This window comes from Cyphomyrmex costatus, unplaced genomic scaffold (genome assembly GCF_001594065.2).
Source record: "Cyphomyrmex costatus isolate MS0001 unplaced genomic scaffold, Ccosl1.0 scaffold2, whole genome shotgun sequence".
Taxonomy (NCBI): Eukaryota; Metazoa; Arthropoda; class Insecta; order Hymenoptera; family Formicidae; genus Cyphomyrmex; species Cyphomyrmex costatus.
This window is the reverse complement of record NW_017276038.1, coordinates 2,514,067-2,526,251: the sequence shown is the minus strand read 5'-3', so window position 1 is coordinate 2,526,251 and position 12,185 is coordinate 2,514,067. Positions and strand designations below refer to the sequence as shown.

The 12,185-nt window shown below is 37.7% G+C and overlaps 1 protein-coding gene across 2 annotated transcripts in view; it reads left to right on the top strand.

Moving 5' to 3' along the window:
• Positions 1 to 12,185, top strand: part of LOC108773202 (cysteine and glycine-rich protein 1) — a 36,516-nt gene that overhangs the window by 20,495 nt on the left and 3,836 nt on the right. The window contains exon 6 of one of the 2 annotated variants that reach the window (XM_018538935.1): positions 2,596 to 2,691. The exons of the other annotated variant lie outside the window; for it this stretch is intronic. The gene's annotated coding sequence lies outside the window, so the exon portion shown is untranslated. Of the gene's footprint in view, positions 1 to 2,595; positions 2,692 to 12,185 lie in introns of those variants that run through there. 2 annotated transcript variants of the gene reach the window in all.

Below are 12,185 nucleotides of genomic sequence, written 5' to 3'. Positions count from 1 at the left end.
AACTACAAATTATAGTTAAATTACAATTACATCTTTGTGGTAATAATAATTTTAATTTACAATCATCATCGGTACCAACTATATATATTGTTAATATGTATGTACAATATACACAAATATCAGAAACTTTTCTCTCAGTGCATTTGAGTTCCAAAAGTTTAACTCAAATTAAACAATTGCAATGATAAATGAAAGTAATTAATATAAATTATGTAAGTACTTACATGCGATCGATTGTAGAATCTTATTCAGAATTCTACGATCGATCGCGAACTTTTGAATTTCGGAATAGCGTTCTTAAGAACTTTAGTTGCTCCGGTTGGAATTTTAGGAAATATCGCGATCGAACGTAGATCACATTTAGGTCAACAACTCCGTGACAGCTACTTAAAGCGTGCGGTTTCCCAAAGGACTATTTGGCCAGATTAGCCCGCGTAAGTGTGCTCTAATCCTGTTAAAATGTTTGCCAACCAAGGGAGAGGCTGGGAGCGCGGGGCACCGAATTGTACTCCTCTTGTGTCCGGATGTACATGATGTTCGTTTATATTTGCACAGCTTGGTCAAACATTGGAGTGTGCCTTTTAGTAACCCCCGACGCCTCTGGCAAAAACGCGGGTACGCTGTTGTGGGGATTATATTTGGTGCGCGACGGTAAAGATTTAAGATCGCCGAGATTTGCCCTCCACGTTTATTCGATAGATATACACCGCCATAAAAAAGCAGGACCTATTCGATAAGACATTAAGGTTGAATGTTCGCAATTATATACGTATAACGCTATTATATGTATAAGCATCAGCATAATTGATTACACGCGGAAGCAATATTTAATTGGACAATAATGATGTGAGCGATAATGTAAGAGCAGGGCCAATTAGCAGCGCTGCGGTTGCGGTTCGCGCCAGCCATATATGTCAAATTACGGCGTATCGAATATAAACGGAAACATTGAACTAACAATGCTGTTAAAAATAATGACGTTTACCGGAATTGCAAATCAGGTGCAAGCGGAAAATACCGTTTTCACGAAAGATTACGTATATTTGTTTTTTTACACAATCGATGAATCGATAAAGGGACTCGAATAAAAAGTTCAAGACGAGTTATAAAATAAAAAACATAGGCACACATTTAGAAAAGGCAGTTATAAAACTAAGAAATTGTATACATATAAATTATTTACACATTAATTTTACATATAAAACTTGTACAGTTTTATAGTCGTCATCACTACATCTTATTTTCTGAATGTGAGAAATATAAATGAAATATAAATGATTAAATAAGAAATATAAGACAAATATATAAAATATTTAAATAAAGTATACGAATGTAAAGTATAAAATAATAAATAAAAATCTCAAGAAGAAAAATATAGCGAAGAAATAGTATGAATGCGTAAGGTTCTCTATTTATATCATCACATTTTTTTCTAGAAGAAAAAAAAACATTCGTGAGATGTAATACGCATGTATCAGTTACAGATTATCACAATTTACGCATTATAACTTGGTGTTTGAGGAGGAAATGGGATGATGATGGTCCCGCGACGGCAAAGCGGGAAGCGAATTATGTGACACACGTAATGACGGGGCGATGCGTCATAATAAAATCCTCGATCTCGTGTCAGGAGTGCGCGCTATTGCATAGTCGGCCGGCAATCGGCCATTATGCCAATTCCATTATGCCGGTATTATTGCCGGTCACCCTGGAGGAGAAGAGTGACTGATGACGCGCTCCCGATTCTTTGCAACAATGCCTTAACAGCCGTGCGATAGTTTGCTATTGAAAAATTCGAGAAAAAAAGAGAAGAAAAAAGACGCGGGTAAAGAGAAAGAGAGGGAAATTGACGAAAGTGGGCGGCATAATCCGACCGTTTCTGAAAACGGGGAAAAATGGTTAGGGGTTGGTTTAGTTGGGAGCAGAGTTAGACTTTTTTTTTAGCGCGCTCGCGCGACGTTTTTTTTTGAGGAAAATGGGGTAAAACCGGGCGACCGCGTCAGTCGATCTCATTGTCGGGAACTTGATTTTGCGACCATTATTAGAGGTGCCGAAACGCGCTATCGACGCTCTCGCCACAAATATGGGGTGTTGCCCGCAGAGTTTTTCTCCTTTTATCTGGTGGTTCTTTCACATCTCGAGGAAACTTGTTAGTAAATTTCTTTTGTTAGTCTAATATTTTTTCCAGGGTTTTTCTATTTAATGCGTTTTACGTATTTTTATGAATATATATATGATACATACATTATATAATAGTTGAGCGCTGTTCAAAAAATTTATATTTCATTTAATAAACGTTACTGTAATAAGCGATATTATTTTTGTTTTTTGTTTTTCCATCGTCTCGTTTAATAGAATGTGATAATTAGAGAACTGAAATTGTGTAAGACAGGCATTATAATTTACAATTGCAGTGCTTTATTATACAGCACATTTTTAAATTATTAGATTAAATATTCATTGATTCTGAACATCTATTTTAGTTTGCAATTATTGTTTAATTCATTCGTTTACATTTTACATCGTGCTATAAATTTTATTAGATGATAAATAGATGATAAGTAGATAGCTAATTAACAGTGTCAAAAATCTTAGAATAGATGGCTGTGCTGCTTGGACGGACTGTACTTGCTATATTACGTTATTATAGCCAAGTGTTAACCAACGCCTTTAACGAAGGGGTGTCGTCCCTTCCACCGTATCGCTTCCTCCTTCTAGCCGGTTCATTGAGATAGAAGAGTACTCCCTCTCCATTCTACCCTCACATAGTAGAAGAGTAAGGAGTACGGTCGATCTTGTGTAAACGTATACCAGGTGTTGTAAAAGTATCACATTTTTTGATAACGAATTTTTGGCGAAATTAAAAGCAATCTTTTAATAAAATTTTTATTAGACATCCCCGCTTTTCGATCTTTTAACTTTTATTTAAATAATTTTTAGACAATACAATCTCTGCTATTAAAATTTTCATAAAATTATTTACGTATATAATAAACATGGGATTATAATCCGTTCATACTTGTTCATTAATTATTAATATTACTTTTGAGTACCTAATTAGCAATGTATTAATTTTATACAATTTTGCATTTTGGAGAAAAGTTAATTACTCTCTTTGTAAAGAGATTTTATGATTCAATTTAAGAAAAAAATTTATTAATATCCTTATAAATGGATAATTTTATTTTATATATTAATGAAAACTCATCTTTTTCTCTCTCTGAGAGGAGAGAATACGCGCGATGGCTGAACCAAGATAATAGAAATCCACAATTCACAATGTAATTACAATGTTTGGAATGCATATCGCGGATTACCATAATAAAGTTTGAACGCATAAATTATTACGAGGTATATTCAACGCTGATTAGTTTCATGAACCCGTGACGTGATAAATTCTAAAAGACCGCCATATGGCGTAATAAACTTTCCTGTCTAAAAAGCAAGAAGACATGAGATCTCATTAAAAAAAAACATAATATTTGCTTTTAAATTAATTCATGAATTTTTATTGTATTAAAATTTATAGTTGTGTATAAATTATATATTTATAAATTTGAATAAAATTATATTGTTACGTTAAAGATACGTGTACAACAATTATAATTGTATATTAGCACGATAATATTATATATAAGATAAATTTGTTTATAATTATCAAATGGAAATTATCAACCTAGTTATCGTTCCATATATATCAATTATAGTTGTTTTATTAAAAACCACTCCATTAATTTTCTTCTTTGTAGTAAATTCAATGTGTTTCAACATTTCTTATACATCTATTTTAAACTCTGATTTAGCTTTCGCGATCAAACTGATATTTTCCCAGTAATGCACCAATAATCGTTCCGATTTCTGATTATTGGAAAGAAAAGGTTGGTCTATCGCAACTGGAGGGTAGAAAAGAATCTCGATACGTCGTTGAGAGACGGCTATACGTACATATGTAGACGATAGAATCAGTCGTCTGCCTCGAGAGAAACCGACGGGATGAGGGTCGAGGCGAAATGCGAGGGAGAATATCGGTGGGTGGGGAAGAGGGTGTGCTGAGAGAGGACCAAGAGAGAGGAAGAGAGAGAGAAGGAAAGAAAGGAGAGAGAGAGAAAGAGAGAGAGAGCGGGGTGTGTCTCAGCGCCTGGCCGCGACATCGCCAATTAGTCATCGACGCTTAAAAACAGCGGGGGCGCGCTGCTCCACCTACCCCTTGCAGCTCTCTGGATGCAAACGGATGCGCGAGTGAGCGAGTGACTACCCGCATCGCGTCGCATCCTCGCGAGAGGAAAAGCATTTTATCGCGCTCCACTGAAGTGACTTACTTGCATACTGTCGCCGTTCAACCGCACCCTCTCTCGGTCCGGAGGCTGCCTAATTGCACCCCGGCTCGAACGAGCGTGCGATGACTTGCCGGTTTTTATCCCTTCTTGTACAAATCACATCGGATTACATCGGAATGCATTATTTAAGAGATCGATACGTATTTGCACAATAATCACGAATCGCGTAAAAAAAATGTATAACGATCAGAATAAATAAAACATTTTTTATATTTTTTTTCGGAATTAGATAATATTGGAAATATATACTATTGTGGCGAATTGATATGGATTATATCAATAGGTCTCGTATTTATAGATCAATAGTATATCTAAATATTTTTTCATCGTTTACATTCTAAAGTTTGAAAAAATTTATAGGATAATATATAGAGATTTAACTATCAAGTATTTATTATACAGATATATCCTTTAATTCTTTTATTTTTGTATTTGATCATCTTATTGAACATATCTACGGATTAAGAAAAAGGTTCGTATAGGATTTTCATGCGTGCTCAAATATGCGTACATCAATCTGTATCACATTATCGTACCCCATTACAATCATAACTATGTTCCATTATAACGATAGATATCGGGCTAGAAAGATCCTCGCAGAGAGCTCGTTTACCGTCTGGACATGAATATCCCTCTCTAATATCCAAGTCCGAGTTGTAGATAAGGGTGAAGAAGTGAAGTGAATACAACAAGGGGGTGCCGTAGGCAGGGGTCTTGTGTGTAACATAGCAGCTGCTATTGACACCTCGATACCCTGACTCAAATGGAACCAACCAACTCCTCTCGCGTTGCACAGCATAGCTCCGCTACGAAGGTCCGCGGCTACACTTATGCGCCTCTGTGTGCGTACCGTTTCCGTTCCGTTTGTGCGTATGTGCGCGTGGATGCGGTACACCGAGGGACGATCGAACGCACCTTCGAGAGGCTCGGCTTCGCCTAGCAGTGTAGGGAAGTAGGACATAAACTTCGACTACGTCCAATCGCCCTTTTATCGCGTTCCTGATATTAACCCCCGTGTATTGCTCAGTTTTTCATTTTTCTCAGACTTTGCGCGTGTAATACAAAATTTTAAACAGCAGCTAAATTTTTGTAACAGTAACAGACAAAAATAATGAAACAAGGAAAGATATAGAAATGTATAATAAATAGATGTATAAATCGAATAATGTGGTAAAATGAAAGAAACCTCTTGGCGCGAGAATAAATAAAATTTTAAATTGAAAATTATAAGTAGGCCCAGCTTCAAATGCGCCAGACGATTAAATGCAATAACGCTTGATAATTAGATGGGAAATTTTTATTTAAAGAGATTTTGTTTTAATACTGTAAATCGGACGGACGTAAAATAAAATATATATTCTCTACGCGAGAGAAACAAGTTATGAATGCTTTAAGGGTGCATTTAAATTAATTTTCTTTCATGTCAGCCAAGTGTACATTCGCATTAACTAATTTAATTTCTGCTCAGCGTCAAATCACGTTTCAATGCTTGGTTTAAAATTCGCATGAATAACAAATTTAATTAAATAAAATAAGAAATTATATTACCGGAATAAATAATTATATGAGGTTGAATATATATATATATATATATATATATTTACGGCGCGCGATGTTAATGTTGGACGTGGCAATCCAATTTCAATGTCGTTTTTAAGCGTAGCTTTTACCAACTTTTCCTCCGCCTGTCTCTCTCGTACTCTCACATATTTCACTCCCCTCGATATAAGTCACTTATAACAGAGGGTTTTCAGCGTATGCATTCTCGCGATCGAAGAGAGCAGATGCGTCGCGCCTATCAACAAGCAATTACAACGCCGGTGTTACATTAATTATTCGCGGATGAAAGGCGCTCCTCGAAAGTAGCATTTCTCTTTATCCGCTATCCGCTCGATTGAACGATTAAGGTGACCTCCGCTTGGCACACTCGACAATAAACAGTCTAGCATAATTTGATAATTAAAAGCTCTTGTCTCCTTCCCTCTCTCTCTCTCTCTCTCTCTCTCTCTCTCTCTCTTTCGTTCCCTCCCCTACCTCGTGGCTCTTGCAACGGAATCCTTATGGTGAGCATTCAGTCCTCGTAAATTTACATAACTTGCTGCCTGGACCAGGTAAGCTTTCCGATGGAATAGAGACAAGATGCCTAATGTCGCGGAAACTTTTTACTGCCGTTTGGAAATAAAGAACCGAATAATTTGAGCATTAAGGCGATGATGAAGCTTACGCACGTTGCTAGGAGGAACCCCTTATATCTGATATTACTAAACGGCTTGGCGGCATCGCGGATTTAGGTCGAGTCAGAAAATTATATCCAAATCGTCGATCTTTCAACTTGTGGTAGTAGATGGATTTGTTTATGTGCGTATACACCAAAAGAACAGTTTTGCTGAACAGTTTTGCAGTTTTGCTTTTGTGTAGAAATTCTTCAGCATAATAATAAATGCAAAGGTTTCGATATTCTATAGCAACTTGTTTGAGCGTCTAATATAATTATTTAGATGGCACAATAGAATTATTTTCAGGTTTGTATCCAGATAAAATTTTAAATATTCCACCTTTTTTGCAATGTATACAATTTATATAAAAAAAAAACTTTTATCATCGATTTTTTAGAAAATAAATCGAAAGAAATCATTTTTTTAAAGAAAAAGAATTTAAAAAAGGATATTTGCCATCGTCATTTTTCGAAAATATAAAAAATATATCTATTATAGTATCTATAAAGTATGAGGTTTCTCCCTATAACTTTCGAACGAAATATAATATCTTTCTCCAAAATCAATATTCATGAGAGTTAACCGTAAAGGGCATAATAAATATGGCATAACATATCACTTTATCTATGCATAGGAAGGTAAAGTATGAAGTACCATCGACAAGTCTCTATCGTAATGACCGATCAGAGATGAAAGACCGCGATGATCGCGCTGCGGCGAGTGTCTGTCAAAGAGATAGAGCGCGGAATTACATGAACTTACAACGGGGGGCGGACTTACAACGCCCCGGGATGTAATCGGCTATGGATGATGCCCGGGATCTCTCCTACTTAGGATCGTTGAACGTACACGCGCACGTAGCTCGGCACGGTGGCACGCGACCGATCCATAGAAATCCTTTATAGACGCGGCGTGCGGGTGACATTTCTGGACGAGTGTTCCTGACTGCCGACCGACATACATACGCGAAGACAGATAGCAACTATAATACCGTCGTCGGCTTGTGCCGCCGCTGCCGCCGCCGCCGCCGGAGCGTCTACGTCCCTGGGGTCCTTTAAGACACTCGAGAGCCACTCCGCTCGACCAATCAATGCCACATGTACGTGTAATCGCGCGTGGATGGCACTCTGGCCCCGTATGACATGGAGCACGCACTCCGGATTATATCGCGCAGCTCGTAGATCGTAGACGCGACAAGATTTCGACGCGGTAATGAGATACGGAAGGAGCTCTTTTTATTTGTAGGAGAAAACGTCCGCTTTCTATCCGGTCGCGTTAAATGAACGCGTTAAATGAACGGATCTTACTCCTGCACGGAAAGAATGGTTTTATTGAAGTATCTGAAGAGCGGAAAATAATTAATTGGGCTATCAGAATAATTATATAACCTCCATAAATATCGGTATGAATGTAATACTAAATTATAATTTTGTAAATTGAATTTCACTCAATTTTTGAGAGCTTTTGGAAAAGAAACTTTTTTCTAAGTTTTAAACGTGAATAAAATAATGACAATTTTCCGAAAAAAATTGGTTTTGTTACTATTTTGAACAACATTTTTTAAATTTATATTAAAAATTTACAATTGATGAAGTTATCATTTACATTAAAGAATTGCCGTTGGAATTAAAAAAAGGATCTTGTTTATGATTTTCAACAAATCGTAGCAAAAAAAGGAATATATTTAAACTATTTACGATTTTTTAAATAAAATTATTTTTTACAACTTTTTATGCGTCATTTCCGCGCAAAATCTCTAAAGATATTGAGATGTTAAAAAAAAAAACTGTTTACGTTACTTTTAATTCTGAATTAACAATATAACCATTTTATTGGAAGCGTCTTTTTTCATAAAGGTGCCCCCTTAAGCGAAACTGAAATAAGTGAAATTTTCATTACGACGAAAATAATCGTTGAACTACAACTACTTAATATGTTATACCGTAAGTATTGCGAATTAACGTTTATTCAGTTTTTCTATACAAAAGAACATGCTTTCCGGCACAATATTGCAATACAGAAGCAAAAGTTCTAAGAGTGACAGTTGATTGAACGTCGCATAATTGTATATCGAATTGTCTTGCCTGTGAATCTACCGTATGAAAAAAAAAAAAAGGAACGCGGCGTAGGAAGGAAGTCACGGATAAATGGAAAACTAATAGGACGTGTCCCCCGGACAATGGTCCGGTTTGATTTTCAAGCCGCAATTGGGGCCGCGGTTCCGCGTTTTCCTGTTGGCGTTTGTTGTTGTTCGGCCGCTCGTCAGCCGCAGCAGAGCCGCGTCGCGTCGATGTGTACACTTTACGTATACATGCACGCACCACGTGTTGCCCAGGTAGAGAGGCATTTTTCCACAGGCACCTGCAGTTTAAATAAACGCATCGCCCACGCTTTTTCCATTTCGGCCCGCTCGCTCGAATGAAAAACGAAGAAGCAAAACGACACGGCAGCCACGGAATCGCATAAACCAATCGCGGAAACAGGTGAACCGGACATCAGGTTATGTCTCCTTCGGCTTCTCAGGATAAGCATCTCCTAGACAATATAGTTTCGTTAAACGGAATTTATATTTTTGCTTTCAATGCAGTAGAAGAAAGTACGAGAAGTTAATAGACTTTTTTTGTCTTTAAATTATAACTAAGTAACTTGCTGTAGATTTAAAAGAAAACAATTTCGAACCTCTATAACGGCATACCTATTTCATAAAAGGGTTGGTCACCTCTACATTGAGGCTGCATTCGGTTCACGCGTTTTAAGCATTTGTAATCAATATTCTGTCTTTATTGTTTATTATACATAAAACAAGGATAGAAGTGTTAAAAGCTGAAACATAGACTTAATATAGAGAATTGATCGATCTTTTCAAGATGTACCTTTATGGAGGTTTGAAATTTTGTTCCTTTAAATCTACAGGAAACTTTGCTATAAAATTCAGAAAGAGACTTATTTTTTTATACTTTCTTCTCTTGCATTGAAAACAAAAATACTTGTGCTGTTTAATAAAGTTTATTTCTTTTACTGTATTCTGTTTTACATTTGTTTTAAAGTAAATAGTTTAACACGAAAACGAACAAAACGAACGCGGTTCGTTCAGAAAGCGCAAGTATAAAAAAATAGATTTTCGAGTACACAGTTGCTATTTTACTGTGTAAAATAATAACTTCTGGGCTTTTTAATTTTTCTCCGGTAACGTGTATTTCTTTAAACATGCAACTAATTGTAAGAATGTCTCTGTTTACCACTAGTGACACACATGCTGCGAGTTGACCATCCTTAGTTTATAATATCCGATATATTCGCGTGATGCAATTGCTTGTACCTAATTAAATTTAAATATAAAATTTAAAATAAAAATTAAACCTAAATGTCTTGTACATATAATTATATTTAATGATGCATTTAGCTAAATTTTTAGATGCTTCAGCAAAATCGTCCTTCTTATGTAGAAACTAGGTAATTTTCGGATTATTTTTGATCAATTGAAAGTGTAAATTATATAAAGGAAGGACAAGTTTTGTAAGAATTTAAAAAATATTGAGTAGAGCGAATCGTATGAAATGACGCGTGAGGGTGCAGTGACTCGGCAGATGAGATTCTTTCTTCGATCTGCTACAACTTTAAAGATCGGTATAACCCCGCGTCTATTTGCGGAAATTTATCCGGAGCAAAATCCCCCCCATTCCCCGGCAATGCGGTTCGACGGCGCGCACAACCTCCGATATTATTCCCTAATTACGCTCGGGCGTCTGTTTACGATCCGATCGTTTCTCTTTGTGCGGCGAGTGCCCCTTCATACGCTCCATCCCCCTCCGTAATACATTCCCGATATCGCTCGCGTGCACGCGGGCAAACGCCGGCACGTCTAAGATGTGTATCAACGTTGTATCGGCACGGCATTACGTGCATGCTTAGACGTGCGCAACAATACAGTCATATAGGTTCGGATATAAGCTTCCGAGCTCTTTCATCTTATCGCGGTATCAACGTCAAACGCACCAGACGCTCGACTCGACTCGACTCAGGGCTCTCGGCTCTCTAGCTCGCTTAGCTCGTGCTCTCTGACTGGGTTTCCGCCCATTCTCATTCTCCCGATATATACCCTATCCCGGACTACCCGAATGCGCATAGCGGAAGCCGGTTATACCTAAACCTATCCCGATATGTAGGCAGGTCGGTCTGGCTTGCCTCTTGTAACGTATTGCCTTTCACGAGACGACGACGCGCTGCGCGCGTGTTCGTATAGGTACACTCCGATACCGATTGTAACGGTGTAACTCCGCGCCCGATGCCATGCACGCGATTTTTCATACGAACGCGGCAACGGGCTCGAATGTCATTAATTTCCCCCAGCGGTGAAACATTTTATATTGAATTTTCCCGCTGATATGTTATGTCAACCTTCCCTGTGCAACTTTTTTTTCCGGAAGAAATAACAAAATAAGCTTCACGGGACGACCTCCGGCAAAATTCTATATTTCCTCAAATTTTGTTTCACTAAATTCATATTAGGGTTTCTCTCTCTCTCTCTCTCTCTCTCTCTCTCTCTCTCTCTCTCTCTCTCTCTCTCTCTTTATCACGTGACGACATACGAAATTCTATCGCTGTAATATTAACCTTCTAATCATGGGGGATGAAGTCGGGTGTGATCCACGGCATTATACTTTGGCATCCATGCGCGGTTTAACAGAGGCAGAAGTTTCATCATGTATATAATAGGCCTCTTCTTTTTAGTTGAACTTCTTGCACGGTTCATCTTTTTTCTTTCTTTCCAATGTGGAAAGGGAAAAAAAAATACAAAAAGTTCTTAGCTGAACTTCTTGCACAGGTCTATTAGTACTATAACGTTCTCCTACAGAAATTTTGTACTGAATAATTACCTATTTTGAGTATGAAAAGTCTTAAACAGCTTTTAATACTCAAATTAAGTAATTTACAGTATTAAATTGGCTAATATATTAGATTGGATTTCCGTAAGAGATAAACATAATATCATAAGACCGTCCAGACCAATGAGCGTCCAACATAAAGTAGCCATACTGATTTACATTTTATATTCATTGGTCAAACGATCTTAAGCTAATTATGTTTATGCGTCTATTGTGTGTATATGAGAGGCATCGTTTATGATACTTTTATTTATTTTATTACATCGATTGGATGCAAATTGAATAAACAGCATCGGATCAGATCCAATCCTACTTTCATGGGTATCTTGGACATTCGCGCTCAAAGGGTGAATTAGAGGGTCAACTCTGATATATTTATTTGTAAAAAAAAAACTCAATCATAAGCCATGCGGTATAGGATTTCTTCGGGGCATAGGTATAGGCTTCAAAGAGCTACGCTGATTCTCTTTCATCGTCGTCGCGCGTGTCTCTTTGCACATTCCCGATGAGGAATCGAGCATCGCGGTATTACGGGATCCGGGCGTCTCCCGCTGGGCACACGTTGAAAACAGAAACGCCAGCAGAAGCGGAGTGAGCCACGTGCGCGCCAGGCGCCGCTCGAGGCTTACGAACTGTCGAAGCGCGTAATTCCCCGCGTGTGGATCCTCCGCCACTTGAATTAATAATATTAATTCGGGCATTCGGTTGTTCGTGTTTGCCTTCGAATATCAAACGCATCGCGCGGG